The following is a 21,257-nucleotide window of genomic DNA, read 5'->3' as shown; positions in this document are numbered from 1 at the left end:
TAAAGGGGATCTGCGCCCAGGCTGAGGGGGATCCGAGGTGAATGGTGAATCACCTGAGAAATTGGATGCATGAAAATCCTATGAGCATTGTGATGAATTTGTCCTAGCCTGGCAGAGGGAGAATGATTGAACATTGTGTTAAAACGGATCTGAGCCTGGCTGAGGCAGATCCAGGGTAAACTGTGAATCACCCGAATAAATTGGATACATGAAAATCTTACGAGCATTGTGTTTAAGGGGTTCTGAGCCCAGATGAGGGGGATCCGAGGTGAATGGCAAATCACCTGAGAAATTGAGTATGTGTGAAATCCTTATAGGAAAATAACATATTGTTTGTTTGTTGCATCAGGCCCTCTGCAAGAAGAGACTTTAAAAGGTAAAGAGACTTGGGCACGAAAGGCCCTGATCCTAATGTTTGAACTGCTTCCACGTGCTGAAGAAGCAAGAGACTGTGCCAAGCTTGAGTGTGCCGCCTTGTCCTGTGCTGAAAACATGGGGAAGGGAGGCCAACGGTCTGAATATCCTGACAGATTATTTCTTGAACACTTCTTTCTTTTACATAACCTTTTCCCCCACACTATTTGTATTGAGAGGTAAGGATTGGCAATAGGTTTTTTAGTATAGGCCCTTTTTATTTTGACAAAATACCAATAGGACTGCATTATTATAATTTGATGGTTGTAGCTTGCTCCCATCTTTAAATTTTGGATTAGATAGGCATTTTTTAAACCATTTTTAAAGTTCAATAAACAGCACTGAATGGTGGTCACTTGTGTCTGACTTACTGTTTATACCATGCATTCCTTACATGTGGTGTCAGCAGTAGGATGTGACTCAATTGAGACAAATTGGGGAACCCTAAAATTCCACAACCTTAGTCATAGCGCCTCAGATCCCTCTATCGCCATGAAATAATCCATAGGATTTGATATCTGTAGCAGCAGAGAAGCTACTATCCCTCCAGAAAAAAAGAGGAATGGTTCCCACACACTGAGTTCTGATACCCCCTCATGGGTGTTATATAAGATTGGCTCCAAAATCTGCCCTTGGTCTAGATGTCCTAACAGGCGTCATAGATGCCACTGCTGGGGAGACATAAAGGATCTCCTACAGAACCATGGTGAAATTCCATTTAAAGTACATTGCAGGGCCAAAATTGCACAAGGAATTCTTGAAATGGCTCTATTTCCTCATTTAAGAGCGTGAACCGGGAGATACTGAGAGAGGTACCTTCGGCTTTAGGGAAGCTGATGAACCCTCTAGCACTGAAGCAAAAAGTGAAGAAGAACCTACCATCCTTCCCGCCCTAGCCTTCGCCCATCGAAATGATCCAGCACTCGCAGAGGCTTTCTTGCAAGTGATTCCTGAAGGGGAAGCATTAGAGAAGGGAAGTCCCTTTTTCTTCCTAAAACAGGGATTACTGTACAGAAAGGAAACATCAAGACTCAGTTAGTAATCCCTAAAACCTATCGGAAGATCGTACTAGAGATTGCACTCATTTATCAAGGGGCACTTAGGACAATCTAGGACACAGGCGCACATCAGTGGGAAGTTTTACTGGCCAGGTATCCATGTTGATATAAAGAACTACATTCAGAGATGTGAAATATTTGTATTTGTAAAGCGCTCTACAGCCCAAAGGCATCGAGGCGCTATTACAGGAAATTGTACATACACTTGATTCAAGGGTTACATTGGAACAAAGTAGGGTTTCTTGGTTACAGTACAGTGGTTATCACAGAGGTGAAGAAACAAGTTTCATTATTAGCATATAATACAATATTGGGAGAGTTTCTTCCTAAATGGTGCCAACATCCGGCCACAATACGGCGAAATGTGAGAGTGAGAGCTGGTACAGAGGCATAAAATCAAACAAATAACCATGTTTCAACAGCTTTGCAGAAGGCTAAATGAGAGTCAATCATCCCCAGGTGTGTGGGAAGAGCATTCCAGTGTGAAGCGGCCATAGTGGGGAAGCTGGTGCCACATGCAAACAATCTCTGGGTCTTGGTAGGGGCGATCATGTTAGTGTAGGCCTTTCTCATAGGCCTGGAGGAAATTGGCTTGGGGGCAACCAGACGTGGACTCCCTGCTCACTGTGCTCAGAGAGGCTCAGCTTCACCTCACTGATGATGCCCAACAAGGCTGAAACACGTGTATGGGGTTGCTGATGGTACTCTAGTTCAGAGATGAATTGCCATAGCATTTCGGTGCTGGACTGCCCATGTGGGTGGGACAAAGTCTGATATGCAAATGGATATTTCCCATCTGTGAAAGGTACAGTGAGCAAAACGCAGATGGCTGCAAACTGTCAATGTGGTTAACAACCACTGAACAGGTTATCATGCCTTGTTCTTCCGAGAGAGGGGCGCCTGCTACCTTTGTTGAATTACTTGGATAGATTCGTTTTGGTAGCCGTGTTTGGGTTGCTGTGCAGGTTGGCTATTAAGTGCGTCAGCGCCTTTTGATGGGCTAGGATTTTAGTTTGCAAGGTTTTCAATTTATCGAGCATGGCAGATTGAATGTTGTTACACCACTTTATATCCTCCAAGAAAGTAGGAGGTGGAGTGGACGGTTTTTCCAGCTTTCTAAAAATGGTGAAGATTTCTTTAGTCCCTGATTTTGCATTAGCTATCCTTGTATTAAATGACGTAGCTTTAGCCTTCATTATGCTTGATTTGTAGTCTTTGGAAATAGCCTTAAAGGCCCTCGTAGAGGCGTCATAGGGGTTTGTTTTCCAGGCTGAGACTGCAAGTCTCTTCTTGGAACGTAGTTTCAGCAGCTCCTGAGAGAACAAGGCATTGGAGTGTTTAGCTTTCTTAGTTTTCCTTAGGGTGAGAGGGGCGATGGCATCAGCAGCTTGGGTGATGGCAAGTGTAAATTCACTAGTGAGAGTGTTGGGGTTGTTGGAAAAAGGGGGCTGGAGAGCAGGCACCATAAGGAAGGGCGTAATCTTTTCTGAGGTGAGTTGATGTGAACTTCTAGCGAATGCCGCATGAAACTGGATCACATGCTTAGGTGGACCTTTATGGGTATTATGGTCAAATTGAGTGTATTGGTGGTCAGACCATGGAATAGGAGTATTTTCAGTGATTAGAACAGAACAGATGTGGTGGCTGACCAAATCCAATGTGCAACCTTGAATATGGGTATGCTCAGAGATGACTTGAGAAAATCCTAAAGTGGATAGGTCTTTATTCAAGGCAGTAGCATGGACATCATTAGGGCCATTAAGGCCAAGATTTAAATCACCCAAGAGCAGAGATGTAGAGGTCTTTTTCAAGTTGTCTAAAAGAGAATGGATCAGGGCCTCATTGAATTCTGTGATATGACCCGGGGGTCGATAGACGATATGGAAAGCAATTCTACAGTTATGGGAGAGATCAATTTTGAGTAGAAGGTAGTCACAAATATGGCCGTGCTCCCATTCACCCACCTCTCTGGTGGGTACGGTCTTCCCTGAAGATAGTGTACCCATCTGGGATGGAAAGGATAAGGGCTTGGCCACAGGCTGCATTCAACCATGTTTCAGTAATTATAAGGAGGTCAATGTTACTCTTAATAATGAGGTCATGGACGTCTAGAGCATGAGCTGGTAGCGAGCGGACGTTGACCGGTCACACTTAAGAATGGCAGTAGGCAAGGGTATACCAGCAGAGGTCTTCGGAAGGGTGAGCACCTGTGGGCTATTGCCATCCGAGTTAGGCCGCTGTGAGGCAGGGAACACAGGCAATGGCAGAGTTTTAACATCAAAGGCATGTGAAGGCATAAGCGCATCATGGGACACAGGCACTGGCATAGTACTAACATCAGCGGCATGTGGAGGCATAGGCACATCATGGGACACAACCACATCATGGGACACAGGCACTGGCATAGTACTAACATCAGAGGCATGTGAAGGCATAAGTGCATCTTGGGACACAGGCACTGGCATAGTACTAACATTAGAGGCATGTGGAGGCATAGGCACATCATGGGACACAGGCACAGGCATAGTTTTAACATCAGAGACATGTGGAGGCATAGGCACATCATGGGACACAGGCACTGGCATCGTACTTACATCAGAGGCATGTGGAGGCATAGGCACATCATGGGACACAGGCAGAGGCATTGTACTAACATAAATGTCTACGCTAATGGGACCGTCTTGGTCCAAGGTCCTCAGGCCAACCTTCACCTCTTTGATAGACGCTTCCCTCGCCTCTTCAACTTCCTTTCCTCTCCTGCTGTCCCTCCTCCTCTGTCCTCAGCTACCTTGCCTCTACCCTCCCTCCCTGCCCCCTCTCGTGCTCCTTCTTCACCTCCCTCTTCTACACCTCCGCAGGGCGTAACTCTGATCTGTACCCCTCCCCGGAAGTCCTTCAAGGATGGCAACCTTCTCCACATTGCCACTCTTAACTCTCGCTCTGCTTTCAAGCATTCTTCTGATATCTGTCACCTTCTTGAGGAACTGGACCTTGACGTCCTCGGTCTCACTGAGACATGGTTCGCGGCCAGCTCTGTCACCAGCTTTGATACACTCCTACCTGACAGTTACAAGATCCTCTCCGCGCCCAGACCCAACCGTGCAGTGGGGGTGGTGTAGCCCTTATCTTCCCTGAGTGGATTCCTGCCACTGTCACTCCTACCCAGACCTACTCCTCTTTTGAATGCCTTGTCTGCCATCTCTCTCTCTCTCTCCTAGCCATTCCCTTACCGTGGCTAATATCTATCGGCCACCTGGTCAAATCTCCTCCTTCCTCTCTGAGTGGGCTGACCTCTCCTCCTCACTCCTGTCCTCAACCACTCAACTCCTCTTTCTTGGTGACTTCAACATCCACTTGGATGCTTCCTGGCCCCCCACGGGACTCTTTCATGACCTCTGCGACTCTCTCTCACTCTCTATTCTCCCGTCTGGACCTACTCATTCTGCAGGGCACACTCTTGATACTCTGATCTCTTCCGACCTTCCCCTCTCCGTCCCTCTCTCCACTCCTCTCTCCTGGAGTGATCACTTTCTCCTATCCTCCCACCTCACCCTCCCTACCCCACAGGCAAAGCCACCCTCATCACTGCCACCCACCTTGTCGGTCATTCGACCCATGAAGCGCGTGTCAGTTGAGGCTTTTGCTGCCACCTTCTCGCCCCCTCCTCCCCCTTCGGCTGACTCCCACCCTGACACAGCCCTCTCCATGCTCCACTCTGCTATATCTGATACTCTTGATATCCTTGCCCCTGTCATGAGAATCCGCCTGAAGCCCAAAGCCAAATGTAACTCCTGGTATGACTCAGATCTCGTCACCCTTAAATGCAAGTGCAGGGTGGCAGAGAGGAAATGGCATGCCTCATGTTCATCCTCTGACAAACTGGCCTGCCGCCTGCTCCAAAGGCAATACCGTCTCTCCATTCTCACCAAGAAGAGAGCACTTATCCAAGCCCGCATCTCTGCGGCATCTAACAACTCGGCCGAACTCTTTAAAATCTGCAAGGAGCTTGCCAACCCTGCTGCTGTCTCTATGTCTCCTGTCCCCTCCCAGGCCCTCTGCACTGCACTGGCCTCTCACTTCATCTCTAAAACTCAGGACATCCTGTCCTCACTCTCCTCCTATCACCTGCCTCCCTCTCTTCCCGGTTCTTCTGCAGCCACCCCTCCTCCCTCCTTCTCTGCCTTTCCCCTTTTTTCTGCAGACGAGGTTTCCAGACAAGTCCGATCTATGAAAGTCTCGTCTAAACAGGTTCACCCCTGTTCCTCCAAAACTATCAAGGACCACATCGACTCCCTGGCTCTGGCTCTGGCTGACTTTTGCAACCACTCCTTCGCCACTGGAGTCTTCCCATCCCCCCTTAAGCATTCCCTTGTGCACCCTCTTCTTAAGAAACCCTCTTCTGACCCCTCCTGCCCGGCTAACTATCGCCCAATCTCCATCACTCCCTTCCTGGGCAAGCTCCTGGAGAAACTGGCCATCTCCCAGCTTAACCTCCATGCTGAATCTGTTGGAAGTCTTCATGACCATCAATCTGGCTTCAGAGCCGCCAGAAGCACGGAAACTGCTCTCCTGAACATCCGTGAGGACCTGCTCTTGAATCTCAACTCCAACACTCCGTGTGTTCTCATCCTGCTCGATCTCTCTTCTGCCTTTGACACTGTCAACCATGCCATCCTGCTCAACCGTCTCCGTGATAACCTGGGTATCACTGGTCAGGCTCTGGCGTGGCTGACCTCTTTCCTCTCCAATCGACCCTCCCAGGTCCAACTGGGGTCCTTCCTCTCTGACATCTTTTTCTCCACCTGTGGTGTCCCTCAGGGATCTAATCTTTCCCCCTGGCTGTTCAACCAGTATCTGGCACTCCTTGCCCACCGCATCGCCGCTCTCTGCCCCAACTTTCAGTGCTATGCGGATGATACCCAGCTCATTTTCAGGCTACCCTCGGCCTCCTCCTCTCCTTCCCTCATCTCTGACTGTCTGTCTGCTATCCAGGAATGGTGTGCCACCAATGACCTCTGCCTTAATGCCAAAAAGACTGAGATTCTACTCATCGGCACACCCACCCCCTCCTTCCCTGCCGCTCTCTGGCCGGCCTCTCTTGGCCCTCTTCCTGCTCCTACCTGCAAGGCAAAAAACCTTGGGGTTATCTTCGACTCCACACTCTCCTTCTCTCCTCATATATCTGACGTCTCTAAGAAGTCACACTACCAGCTGCACCTCCTCAGAGGTATTCTTCCCTTCCTCTCCTTCCCCCAGAAGCTCACTGTCTCCCGAGTCCCGGTTTTCTCAAAGCTGGACTACTGTAACAGCCTCTATCTTAATCTGCCTGCCTCCACTCTCCGCCCTCTGCAACTCATCCAGAACAGAACTGCGAGACTTGTCCTTGGCCTCAAGCCCAGGGACCATATCTCTCCAGGACTGAAATGTCTACACTGGCTCCCAGTGGCTGCGAGGATAAATTTCAAAACCCTCTGCATTGTCCACAAGGCCTTCTGGGGCCTGGGGCCTAAATACCTTCAACTCTCTCTTCCTGAATATCTTCCTTCCCGAGCCCTTCGCTCATCCGTTTCCAACTCCCTCAGGGTCAGCCGCTTCTCGAAGCTATGAGCTGGGGGTAGATCTCTCTCTGCGGCAGGGGCCTCCCTCTGGAACAGCCTTCCTGCCTCCCTGAAACTTGAGGAGAACCATCTCCGGTTCCGGAAGCACCTCAAAACCTTCCTCTTTGCTTCTGCTTTCTCTCTCCCTCTCCCCTGCTAATTCTTCGCTGAAACTGCACTGAATCTGCAACTGGGCCACTCTCACCGACCCCAGTCCTCGGCCCAGCCACTCTCCACTTGCACTGCCTCCCTGGCAACCCCTGCACTGTGGGACTGTCTCTGTATCCCTACAGCCCCCCCTTCCCACCACTTGTCTGCACTTACCTTGCACTTGCCACCAGCTGGCCCTCTTTATTTATTTATTTTATTTTATTCTACTTACCATGTACTGCACTTCCCCCCTCCCCTTCCCCGTGCACTTTCTCCCTTCCCTCTACCCCTGCACTTGCGCGATCTGAATGACACCTGGCCTATTAGGATCGTTGTCTGTCTTCCCCTTGTTCCCCCTCCCTGCCTCGTCGCGCCTTGAAACACTTATGTATAGGCGCGTTACAAATGCCATATCATATCATATCATAAGAGGCATGTGGAGGCATAGGCGCATCATGGGACATAGGCACAGACAGAGTACTAACATTAGATGCATGTGGAGGCATAGGCACAGCTTGGGACACAGGCACACGTATAGTACTAACATCAGAGGCATGTGGAGGCATAGGCGCCTCAGGGGACACAGGCATCTGCAAATTGTAAACAACAGAGGCATATTTTGGCAAATGAGAAGCATAAGAGACGGGCATAAGCACATGTGGAACATTAGTCAAGGGCAAGCCAAAATTGGCAGTGGTCGGGGTACAGGAGCCTGTGTTATAGACAGTATGCACATGACTATTTTGGTTAACAGGCAGGAGCACAGTAGAGGCCATAGACTCAATATTAAGCTTTGTCATGACACCGTGTTGGTAAGGTGGCTGTGGCGAGTCAGATGTGGCCAGCTGTATTGGGTCTTTATCGTAGCTACCCAGGTGGTTTGCAGCAAGATGGGTGATTTTTGCAAAGGTTTGGGGTGGCAGTGATTAATGAGCGCTACCAGGTGTATAAAGCGGCGTAGCCCAGGTGGCTTTCGGCATCAGGGGTTTGGAAAAAATACACACTGTAGATTGCTGCTGAACGGTGGTAGGTGTGGTGGAAGGCTGTGAGACAGACAGGTCGAGGGCAGCAATGTGGGAACATGTTGCATGTGCTTCAGCGGTAGGGAGGGGGCAGACTGGTGTCAGTAACATGGTGGGGGTCGCATGGGCGGCAGGTGGCTGAACACCCGGCATGTTCCCGGGCCCTGGCTTGTTGTCAGTGGTTGCCTGGGCAACCAGCACAGCCATTTCACGGCCTAGGCTTTCTTTCCTCCACGTGGGCAACAATATAATTGCAGCAATAGCGGATCATTGAAGCTCTTCTCTGGGGAAAAAAAATCTTCATGCAGGTGCATACTCCCTCGCAGCGGAGCTGTAGAAAGGGAGAAAGGCCTTTTCCCCACCTTCTCCCAGCGGCTTCGCCTGCCGGCCTCCTACCTCTCCATTTAAGGCAGGTATAAGTCCCTTTCTCAAGGATTAGGATGGATATCATTGGACTGTTGGAAAACTCTAAACTGGGTAACAAATATGTCCTCATAATCAGGGATTATGCTACCAGATACCCGAGGCATTCCCTATGTGGAACAACACTGATGAGAAGATTTTAAAACACCTATTACCATATATTTCCAGGGCTGATTTTCCTAAGGAAATTCTAACTGATCAAGGATTCAATTTTATGAGCAAACTTACGGGTGAAGTCAAGGAATTGCTCCATATCGCCACCTTAAGAATCTCAGTTTACCACCCCAAACAGACGGATTGGTAGAAAGATTCAATAAAATACTCAAGATGATCCTTAGAAAGTTGGTAGATAAGGATGGGGAGGACTGGGACTGCATGATCCCCTGGGCCATTTTAACACAGTAAGAAAAAACCCTCAGGCGTCCACTGGATTCTCTCCTTTCAAACGACTTTATGATGGAGAGCCTTGAGATGTCCCGGACATGGTCCAGGAGACCTGGAAAGAAAGAGAAGAGGCACCCATTCCTCTTTCACAAACAGCTACCAGATTGTGTGAGCATATGAAACTTTTTAGAAATCTATTCTATACTCATATGGAAAAAGCTCAAGCACAACAAAAGACCACCTATGACAAAAAGGTAAACAAGATAATTTTCAATGGGACAAAAGGGATTAGTCCTCTTACCTACCTCAGAAAACAAACTAGTGTCAATGTGGCATGAGCTGTATGAAATATGAGAACGAGCAGGAACCTGTAACTATAAGGTAGCCCAACTTGACAGGAAACAAAAGACCCATCTATACAACATAAATCTCTTAAAAGAGTGGAAGGAAAATCCTTTTGCCACTAATGCCACAATACTATCTTGTTTGGTACCAGAAGAAATAGATAACTTTCAATTAATTCTCCAAGAGCTAGCTAGTCAACAACAAGAAGATTTAAAAGATTTAGTCAAAATCTTCCTGATGTATTCTCGGAGAAACCAGGAAGAGTGCAAGGCACTTATCACTATGTCAAAGGGAAAAGTGGTCCATCTGAAACCATCTAGTTTCCAAGAAGCCTGTAGGTAGATAGTGGTTGAGGAAGTGAACAAAATGCTAAGGGCGAATATCATCCAAACCTCTTCAAGCCCATAGTCCTCCCCTTTAGTATTGGTCACAAAACCTGAACATTCCTGGAGGTTTTGTGTGGACTTCCGACAGGTCAACACCATCCCCGATTTCGATGCCTATTCTATGCCACGCATCGACAAATGGATTGATAAACTCGGAAGTGCCACCTTCCTATCAACCGTAGACTTAACTAAGGGGTACCAGCAGGACCTGATAAGAAAAGACAGCTTTCTTGATGCCCCTGGGACTATTCCAGTTCAAAGTCCTCCCTTTTGGCTTACACAGGGTCCCGCCTTTTTACAACGACTTATGGACAAAATATTACAGCCCTACTCCGATTCTCTGATTTCTGTGGGGCTTATATTGATGATATAATAATTTAAAGTAAAACTTGGGAAGTCCATCTCTTTACTATTATGAGAGCCCTCAGAGAAGCCTGCCTAGCTGCTAATCCATCCAAATGCAAACAGATTCAATCAGCCATGAAATACTTCCACCTTTTTTGTAGGGAATGGTAGGGTTCAACCTAAATGCGAAAAAGTGAAAGCCGTCCTAGATACCCCCATGTCTAAGACTAAAAGAGACCTCAGAGCATTCTTAGGGTTAATCGGTTATTACCGTAGGTTTATCTCTAACTTCTTGGACAGAACAGTTAGGCTGACAGACAAGTTAAAGAACGCAGAACCCCAGAAAATTCATTGGAATGAACAGGACGATGTATGTTACAACAACCTAAAACAAACCCTGTGCCAGAACCCGATCCTAAAGGTAGTAGACTTCTCAAAGGTAGTTGTGTTGCAAACAGACGCCTCCCTTACTGGGCTAGTCGCAAAATCTTCCCACGTGAAAAAATTACTCTGTGCTGGGATTAGAGACCTGTGCCATCAAGTTGGCCATCACCCACCTCAGATATTACCTCCTAGGAAGGAAGTTCACACTCATCATGGATCATTCTCCATTAGCAGGGATCAGCCAGGGAAAAAATTCTAACCCTCGAGTTATGCAATGGTTCTTAAACCTGCAACCCTGCTGTTTCATTGAAGAGCACTGAAAAGGCAAAGAGCAAGGAAACATAGATTTCCTTTCTCAGTTTCCTTGTTAAACAGATGTGGCTACATTGCATAGAGGAGTGGTATGTGAGAAAACTGAAGATGTCTCATCCTCTAGTCCCCGGGGATCTGTCATCCAGGTGGCCAGGACATGTCCATCACTTTTGGATCCAGTTCCTGGGGGTGGACCAGTGTGGGAAGATCATCTTGGTGAGGGGTCTTCGTGCAGTGAGAGTGGAACACTGGATGGCGAGGCATGGTATTCCCTTCCCTGTAACACCTTTACCCCATCCTACCATGTAGGATATTTATGAACTCAACCCCCCACCTTTCACAACACAAACATTTTCTCACAGACAGCTTGCTATGAGAGAAAATGGACCATCACCCGAGCCGTATACGTGACATGTCCCAATACAATGGTCAGGGAGGGTCAGCAATTGCCTGACCATCACACACACCTGACTTCCATTACACTTCCCCAAAAGGATAAAAGGTGCAGCACGAGAGCACCCTCTGAGCGAAGCAAAGCACACAAGGAAACAGCAGTTCCAAGATGGCAGTTTAACAGGAGGAGAAATACGACTAAACAGAAGGGGATCACAAGAAGGGGAGTGCCCTTGACCTTTTCGACGACGAACAGTTACTTTAACAAAACCTTGAGAATAGAAAGCGTAAGACCAGGAAACCAGGCTAAAGAAGCCTACATTATGTGTTGGAGGTACATTGGCTCCTCCTGCGTCGACAATCAAGGTAAGGAGAATCACCTGCTGCCGTGGTATTGTCATTGGCTCCAACAATTAAGCAGCGCCAGTGAAATCAACACAGCCGGTGAGTTGGGGAAGACCAATACCAGACTGGTCTGTGTTGAAGCCAAGGTTGCAAGCGGCAACATTGCACGGTGAGCGCTGAAACAAACAGTGTATGAAAGCATGTGATAACCGATGCGAGTAAAATTGAACAATAGATGAGTAATTGAACTTTGAAACCAAGATATGATACCTTTGACAGAGTGGTCCAGCACTACGTGCTTGCTCATTCAAGGGTCTCCATAAGGTATCCAACTGGTCCTGCAATGGGTCAAGCTAAATCCTGTGCACAATGAAATGTCTTTGATGTTGATACTGCCAAGAAACTTGATGACATAATAGATAAAGTTGGTCCGAGCCCAAATGAGGGAGATTAATTGAAAGCTTTGGAATGAAGCAAGTTTGCATTACAGTGAATTAAATAGGTCCAAGCTCGGTGCAGGGAGACTGATTGAACATTGTGTTAAAATGGATCGGAGCCTGACTGAGGGGGATTCGGGATGAACCGTGAATCACCTGTGAAATTTGATACATGAAAATCCTATGAGCATTGTGTTAAAGGGGATCTAAGCCCTGCTGATGGGGATCCGAGGTGAATGGTGATTCACCTGAGAGATTGACTACGTGTGAAATCCTGAGGGAAAAATAAATGAATGTTTGGTTGTCGCATTAGGCCCTCTGCAAGAAGAGACTTTGAAAGGCAAAAAGACTGAGGCACGGAAGGCCCTGACACTAAGGTTTGCACTGCACCCTCATGCTGAAGAAGCCAGAGACTGTGCCTAGCTCGAGTGTGATGCCTTATCTCGTGCTGAAAATGTGGGGAAGTTAGGCCAAAGGCCTGAATATCCTGACATATCATTTCTTGAGCACTTCTTTCTTTTACATAACCTTGTTACCCACACTATTTGTATTTAGAGGTAACGATGGACAATAGGCTTTTTTAGTATAGGCCCTTTTGTTTTGACAGGACAGCACTAGGACTGCATTGTTATTATTGGATGGTCGTAGTTTACGCCCATCTTTAGATTTAGGATTAGATATGTGTTTTTCAAACCCTTTTTAAAGTTCAATAAACACCAGTGAACTGTGGTCACTTGTGTCTGTCTTACTGTTGATCCCATGACTGCTTTACCCTATGTAACGTTTCCCCACTGCTCAGAGTTGGACTGGGGCATAAAACTGTCTTGGCTGGGTTGGGCACCAATGAAAAAGTGGGCCACAGATGCAAATGGCAATTAATTCCTTTCGTCAAAGACAGTTTGGGTAGTACCCAGGGGGAGGCTTTTGATAAAATGTGGTGCAAATTGTGCACTTAAAGAATAAGTATTCAGTAATACTGGTCGAAACTACTAGGCACATGGTGAAGTAACTTATCAAACTGGCCCACAAATGAGTGCCTCTGCCCCACTTTGACCCAAAAGAGCAGGACAAGGTCTACACCTTCAGTTCGAGTACTATTTGCAGCTGGTCCATGTCAGCCTGGATTAAAAGATGGCTATAAAAAATGTCCATATCACTCCAATCCTCGAAGATTTCCCCCAGAATGGTATAAAAAAAGGTTCTAGATGGATTCTGTGTAGTAAGACAGTGGTTAGTGTATTCTCCTAGAAGTAACTGGGCCTCATTATAAGCATGGCGGTACAGGGAACTACGGTACTGGTAAGCATGCCGGTACCATAGTTCCCGGACCGCCATACTATGAGCTGTGCTCGCGGGCGCCTGTCAGCCTGTCTTGCGGGCAGAGTGGCACCCGTGAGCACAGCACGTCAGATACACTGGCATCATTCTGAATGGTGCCGGTGCATCCAAGCTCCCCATTCCCATTTGGCCCTATGGGGCTGAATGGGGATGGGGAGTCCCTTATTGCCAGCACCCGCAAATGGGCAATTACCGGGTCCGCTGAACTCAGCATGACACGGTTCTTGCCCATTCACGGGTGCCGGTAAAAATGCAACTCTGGCGGCAGCCATGCCGGTTTTGCCGGCACGGCTACCGCCGGAGTTGTAATGAGTCCCATGATCTTTTTTGCTTTGCATGTTGGCTATTTGCAGATAAAGAAAGAGCACTTTCCAATGATTTGGTCTGATCCTAGTTGTGTTTTTTCCAATTTTAAAAAAGGAACAAAAAAGATTGTAATGCATGAATATTTCAACATACACTGTGAAGCTGAAAAACAGCTAGAAATAGCCAAATTTAGAATTAGCCGAGATATAACAATTGTTTCTGAGCTAATAAAAGCTGAAAGGGAACAGATAGAGAAAACACATGGTGTCCTAAGGCGACTGCTTGATGCTATTTTGTATCTCGCCAAGCAAGGGATTCCTCTCCGTGCACACAGAGAACATGCCAGATTGAGAAGTACGTCCAATGAAGGAAATATTTTGCAGTTACTCAAGATGATGTCCAAGTATGAAAAAGTTTTAGCACAGCATATTTCTCATGGTAAGTGGAATGAAACCTACTTGAGCTATGACATCCAGAATGATTTCATTAGTGCACTAGTGAAAGAGCAAATGTGCGCTTTCCTTGAAGAAGTTAAAATGGCTGAATTCTATAGTGTCATTGTGGACTCTACAATAGATGTCAGCAGAGTTGATCAATGTTCTTTATCTCTTAGATATGTTACATCATCTGGTCATGCAACTGAAAATGTTGTAATATTGGCTGAACTCGCTGGAGCAGTATTGGCAGACGTTTATAAACTATTGGCATTGACTTTAGAATCCCTGGAAGTTGATGTTTCCTTAATCCGTGGGCAGGGGCAAGCACTATGTCCGGCTGTATTGCTGGACTGCAAGTACTTGTGAAAGAAGTCTCGCCCAGAGCTATATATGTTCACTGTTGTGCACGCAATTGAAACCTTGTGCTGATTGATGCTGCACAGTCATGTATAAAAGGAACATTATTTTCTTGGTCCACGATGCACTGTACACTTTTCTCACTGGCAGTTTGCCTCGCTTGAAAGTTCTGCAAGAAGAGCAACAGGAGCATGACCTACAGGAAACAGCCCTGACATTAAAAAAGCTATGTGACAGTAGATGGGCTAGTCGTAAAAGAGCTGTATATTCGGTGAAACAAAATATTGTTCCGTTAGCTCAGCATTGCACCGAAAATCCACTGTATGCATCCAAATGCTCTCAGAAAAGCACTTTAGGATGCACAGGGGCACTGGAACAGAAATGAAACCTAAACGTTTAAATTCTGAATATGTTTTTAGCACAATGTAATGCAAACTGTGCCTACACTGTCAACATAGTAACTGCAGAGCGCATGGTTGTGACCTGCCGTAATTAACTAGAGAAGCTTCATCAGATGATGCATTTGATTGGTTTGAAACAGATGCTAGAAACATTACTGAAGAGTATGGGACATCAACACACTTTCGAGAAAAAAGGAAAAGGGCTGAGAAAAGGTTTCATGATGGAGAAGCTGATGATAATCATTTAGAGAGTGAGAGACAGGTATTCAAAGTAGAAAAGTTCTATGTTCTTGTTGATACCTTTGTTGCTCAGATGACAGTGAGGTTTCAAGATTTTAGAAATACTGTGCTTATATTCTCAGAACTGGATCCTAAACATTTTACTATGTCAGATAATTCTGGCGCATTGAAAGAGTTAGCTACATTTTATGCAGGTGATGTCTCTGTGCCTGACGCTTTGGGAGAGTATTCTTTTTGTGCACTGTATGGGGAAATATTCTTTGACAACAAGCAGTTAGTAATAAATGATGTGCTTTCTTGGCAGTCAATGATATGCAAGGTGATTACCCAAACCTTTCTAATTTGTACACAATAATTCTCACTTTGCCTGTGAATAGTGTTGCCGGCAAACAAAGTTTTAGCCGGCTGAAGTTGATCAAAGTTACTTACGGTCAACAATGGGTGAAGAGAGACTTTCAAATGTAGCCTTCCCAAGTATTGAAAAAGGCCTAACTGACTCTGTGGACTTTGATAAAGTAATTCAGACATTTGCTTCAATGGAACCACGCTTAAAGACTTTGTAGCTCAGATGCTCCATAGGTTGTTTTGCTGCGGCAGAGGGCTTCTTGGTCTTAATCTATCACTGCCAAACATCTTCAAGCACATAAGTCTTCCGCAGCCTACCACCACATGGGACACATTCTCATTCTCCCCTTGCATTTGACGGACCAGTTTCATCCTTGTTACATGTATTGTATATGTTTCTGTGTATTTATTGAGTCATTGTTATGCAACAAGCATTTTATATTATGGATATTTTTTTCAACTCAAAGGTTTGGCCACATGCTGGCTTTACAAAAGATATGGCACTGATTTACTCAGGGGATAATGACAATTACATTGAAAGATGTATACAATTGTACTTAAGTCGTTTGCTAATGTATAGCTTTGTTTCAGGAGGATCCATATGTATGTTACTGGGACAAAAGGTTATATTTGGCCCCACTCCCAATCTGGTATTATATTGGTATTTATACTATCATGGCATTTTATTTTAAACTCAAATGTCTGGACAAATTGCTTGTTTGTGCCAGGCAGACAACCTTTTGTGTAATGTGTCAGGGAATCTAGGAAAATTATTGAAACGTTTTTCCTTTGCAGTCTGTGGATGTGTATTGTTTGGCCTGGTTACTACCAGCACGGTATGGTATATCACTTGCTTGCAAATGTTTATTGAATTGTTCTTTTTTGCCTTGCTGATGGATGTATCCTATTCAGATCTTTAGATTTCAGTGTCACATTGAAATAACATTTAACAAATGTGTGGTGTGTAACTGATAATAGATGTGGCTTTGTAGTGTAAGGTTTTATCAATGAAATATATATTGGGTAAAAAACCCTGCCAGTTTTCCCTTGAATATTAAGTGTCAATAGTTCCTAGTTATACCCGCAAAATTAAGTAAATGGTAGTAACCCCGACTCGAACCCTACACTTCTCTGACCAAACAGGCGATCCATCCTGAGTGCCACTTTGCCCCCACCGGCACCAAAACCTGTCTCTGCCACTGCACTCATGTTTACTTTCCCAATAATGCCAGAAAAAATGTCATGCCTCTGTAAGAAGACATGTCCATGTGGGTTGTACCAATGCTAGAGAATATTCCCACACATGAACCATCATCATGTCGGCTTTGCCCATAGTTCCAGAGAAAATAAACTTTCAGTTTGGGATCTAGAGCTCCCCAAATCCTACTTAAAAAAAAGATTCTCCTCTGCAGCTTGAAAGCATTCATACACACTCGCTGACACATAAATTACAACATATACACTGCACTCTCATTCTCTCATTCACAGATACACCCATTCTCTCATTTAAATGTGCGTCCAACTGCCACAATATACACACTACTCTCGTATCCACATATGTAGACATCCACATGCACATTCACAGAAACACAACCCCTTGCATACAAATGTACATAAATACATGCAGACACACACACAGACATATACACTTTTTGTATCCTTATCTACTCCACTTCAGGACTTCAGCCACCCCCAACACATTGATGCAGATGGTCCTCATGTTCCCAGACAGTCTGGAATCAGGAAGCAGGAGGAGGGGACAATCAAACATATCTCCCTTCCTGGCCCTACAAGATGCTTGGGGGAGCTAGGACACTACCACCGTGTTACCAAGGGCCCTAGCAATGCATGGGGAGGCATTGAGAGGGCCCCACCATACCTACTCACCACAGCCCACTACCCCATGCTGCCTCAAGCCCTCACATATCTCACCCCGCCACTCACCTACCCCTACTACCCCAGGCAGTCCTTGCTAGTCCACCCTCCTCCACCCCCACTCACCTCAGCCCACTGTTAGTTTGCCACCCTACCAGTCCAATGTTGAACAACAACCTACCTCAACTCTTTGGGCCTGCCTGCAACATGAAGTAAACCTCTCACATATCTTCCTCCAGCATGAACAAATGGGAGCACTGCTGATTAATCTATATCAATTCCAGTTCCTAACATTTAAGCCCTGGAATTGGTTGTTGATGATTAATGTTGTTGATTAGCTTTAGCGTCTATTTTAATTTTAATGGTAGAATTTCCCTTCATTTTTCTGATTGACACATAGGAGCCCATATTGCTCCAGTCGCAAATTGCCCCAGAGGGGAGCATTTACATTTACACTTATGTGTAAGCAGGTTCCCAGCAGGCAATTTTCATCATTTGCACTGCGGAATGCAAATGAGACACGTAAAGAGACAGTGAGTGTCTCTTTACACTTCTCTTTTGGACTCTGCAATGCAAATAAACTAAATGCCAGCTGCCATGCACATGACAGGCAGTGTTTACAATAATTTCCTATGGAATCCACCTTCTTCAAAAAGCAGTGGTATACTATGGGAAATCATTGGTTGTATGCCAGCATGTAAATCTCATGCTAGCATAAAACTAAGTAGTTTTTGAAGGTTGAGGGCAAATTGAAGCACACTTATAAATCCAGTTTGTTCCTCCATCTTCAAAAAGCAATTAAAATCTGCAGAGACTGAACGTATTTGTTAAGACGGGTGTAACATCGTTACACCTGTCTTTTGCCCCCTCATTTAATGTAATTTTATTGTTGATTTATAACATGCTGAATACCAGCGAGTGGTTTCTAACGCAGGTTTGGGGTTTGAGCCTGTGTTGCGCTGCCTTGTTTTGCTTCTAAGACAAACGTGTTGCCCATGAGCTATCCTCCCTCCTTGCAAAGGGGCCTCGAATATGAGCCCCATATTGTCCAATGTATAAAGCCCATGTCACAAATGGATCCAGAATCATTTTGTAACTGATGAACTACAGATTATCACCTAAGAAGACAGACCATCTTCTCAAATGTTTAATACCAAATCAGCTCAAACTCCTCATCAACTAACAGCCCTCCACCCTGCAAATTACCTTACATATTACTCACTTGTTGTTACACAACTATTATTTGTCTGGCTCACGAAAATACTTATAGGGTGAATGGTGAATGAATGATATGCGACAACAGAAAGAAGGCATGTTCAACAATGCAGAGTTCAAGAGTGAAATACTACTGCGCAGTTAAGCATCAATGAACCTGTTCTTTCAAATATCCTACCTCTCAGGTGTTATGATTATTTAATTGCATTACCCATCTGCTTTTGAAACAAGAAATGCATGTTACATTAGGGGGAGGCTCAATAGAAATGAATGTACAACTAAAATGTTCTGTTTGTGTAGAATATATAATGTATTAGAAGAAATGTGATGGATACACATATGTTTGGCACCTAATTACTTCTGTCATGATTAATTGCAGATAACCAGGCCTGCAGAAGGAATTGCCAGGTCTGCGCAGTTTTGGGTGGAGAGGCCTTTATTCCGTACTCATGTAACTGCCTGTCCTTGAGATTAGGGATGATGTATGAGTGTCTGTGTGATTTCCTGCTTTGGAGTTGTTGCTGTTGCATTGGTCAGTGCAAGATGCATCATGAAATAGAACACAATGGTAGGTGGGCTGCGCAGTGACGGAAGAGGTTTGAGTACAAATTGTCCCCCTCACATTACAGCTGCTCATGAACGCATAGTCCTTCACATGCTAATGTTGTAATTTTATCCACATTCTGGAGTGCAAGTGTCTGAATGACATGCAATGATTTAAGAGTTGGCTATGGTTGGCACCCTTGCCCTGGTAGAGCCAAAGAGGTATGTTTTTCAATGTTATATGTTCGCTTAAAGGCATTAAAGGGTTTGTTCTTTTAGGCCACTGCTTGAGTGTTACAGCTTTTGCTATACACGTTGACAAATACCTAGGTAGTCCTGCAGACAGATTTGGCCATTCACTCATGGAAAGCACAAATGTTAAACCTACTCAATCAGTGCTGTTAGGTGTTCAAAGCCCGGTTCAAAGGGAGTCAGTGTGCAATGCATGAAGTCAATCTCACTTTGCACAGACAGACGTTCCAGATGTATGTTAGAATGAAATCTGCTAACTGTGCCAACGTATGAAAAAGCAATTTTAAAGTATAAAAATGAATCTGAAAAATTCAATGACCTTTGAGGTCTGTTCTTAGACACCTATGGTTAATTGACACTTGAATTGCTTGCTGCATGAACTATGTACAGTTTATTTGATGCCCCATTGTATCAACAATGTGATCTGGTCGCATTGCTGTTTTACATATGTACCCTGTTGGATGGATATTTGACAGGACAATGTTACAATATGTTTTGGGATTGAAAATGTATATTTTTCTTCCTTTTTTTGTTTGCTTTCTTTTGGTGTGCATTACGACAACACTGCTGTACAAATATATTTATATGGAGTTTACAAAATTTCATGCTAAATCTGTTTTGATTGTACTGTTTTGCATGCATATGTGCTATATTTTGCTTATGGTAATAAAATAAAAACATTTAATCCACCAGATGTATCTAATGTTACATGTTATTTGAAACATAAGCCAGCATTATGCCTCTCTGCTTGTGGCTGTATAGTTCATGAAGGATATGCTAGATGGGATTCGGGCAGATTTATATCCTTCAGATTTATGGTATTATTATGTTGTGTGTTTGTGTGTATTTTGTCATATCAGAGAATGTAACCTGGCGTGTACGTGTGTGGAATTGTCTAATGTGGTACTGTGGGTTGATGGTGTGCTGTGGTTGAGGTGTGTGTGAGGTTGACCTGTTCTTAATATGAGTTGCAAATTTGACAGGGCGATTGTGTGCTGGGTGTGCATAATAAGTTCTATGTGTGCTTGTTTGTGTTTTTGGTCTTGTGCTTGGATGTGTGTTGAGTTTATTGTATCATGAGTTTTATGTGTATCTAAAGTGCAATGCACAATTGATGGGCCATTAAGTTGTGAGTGTAGCATGACATGGGTCTATTGTGTGGTCAGGCAGGTTGGGTGTAGTGTCTGCTTGCTTTGTGATGTGTGTATGTGTGTGAGTGTGTGTGTTTTGGTGCACAGTGTAATGTGGGTGCATGCAGAAACTGTCTATGGACAATGCTATTATATAGATGGCACTATGGCTATTCTCCAAATTAGTTACAGGTCTACGATATTGAGCATATTATTTGAATTCAGAGTCACAGGAGAGTAACAGCATATCAGTGGCAGATGTGGCAAAAGTTTAGAACACCAGTGTGTCTTCTTAAATACAATGATGCACTGCAGTTTTTTTATGACATTGTGCTATTACTCTGTGTTTGCAATTTGTTCACTGAAACAAAAGAGAAACGTCAGACTCTTTCGGGAAATCAGTCTGAATCTACACAGGGACATTCTGTATTTAACAAAGCTGGATTTATATTGCTTAGTTCACAATAGTGTCTCTTATTTACTTAGATGCATATCTCACTTTCCAAAGTCAGTGATGAACACGCTTTACTTGCAAATACATTTGTTGTAACATAACTATACCATAACATGTCATACTGTTTCATCAACCTCCTAAAACAATGCAGTAAAATATAGAAAACAATGTTTATACACGTCACTAAATCAGACACCTAAATATACTTAATTTACCCTAGAAATATTACAATTCATAATGTACATAAAATATAGAAAACACACAATCACTCCCGTTTAGCTGCTCCAATGAATGAACACATCTTCACAATTGCCCAACACAGACCATCTGCACACTCAAAGCTCTGGGATCAGAATGTCAAAACTTCAC

This window comes from Ambystoma mexicanum, chromosome 12 (genome assembly GCF_040938575.1).
Source record: "Ambystoma mexicanum isolate Mex_15411 chromosome 12, UKY_AmexF1_1, whole genome shotgun sequence".
Classification (NCBI taxonomy): domain Eukaryota; kingdom Metazoa; phylum Chordata; class Amphibia; order Caudata; family Ambystomatidae; genus Ambystoma; species Ambystoma mexicanum.
The sequence above is the reverse complement of the archived record's forward strand: the minus strand, read 5'-3'. Positions refer to the sequence as shown.